The sequence below is a fragment of the Penaeus monodon genome, chromosome 22, assembly GCF_015228065.2.
Source record: "Penaeus monodon isolate SGIC_2016 chromosome 22, NSTDA_Pmon_1, whole genome shotgun sequence".
Taxonomy (NCBI): domain Eukaryota; kingdom Metazoa; phylum Arthropoda; class Malacostraca; order Decapoda; family Penaeidae; genus Penaeus; species Penaeus monodon.
Genome location: NC_051407.1, coordinates 16638582 through 16638879, shown reverse-complemented (window position 1 = coordinate 16638879; position 298 = coordinate 16638582).

Here is a 298-nt window from a genome sequence, read left to right as displayed (position 1 = left end):
ATTCTTACAAAACCAAGAGGTCGACGGAAATAAAAGCCGAGCGTGATGTTGCAAGAATTACAGCTTAAGGAATTAACCATTTCTTACTATTTTTTTCTTCCGCCAAGCTTCAGGGTGGGAGAGAAAAGCACACAACCGCACACCAGATCTATTGGGAAAATAGAGTTCTTGTCAACAAAGTTCGAAAGAAAGAATAACTTCTTTGCAATTTATCTGCAATAACGTGCAACATGTGTGAATATTGCAATGAGTGTGGCTGGGAGTGATAGGGGATTAGTGAGGATTGGTTGGGTATGGG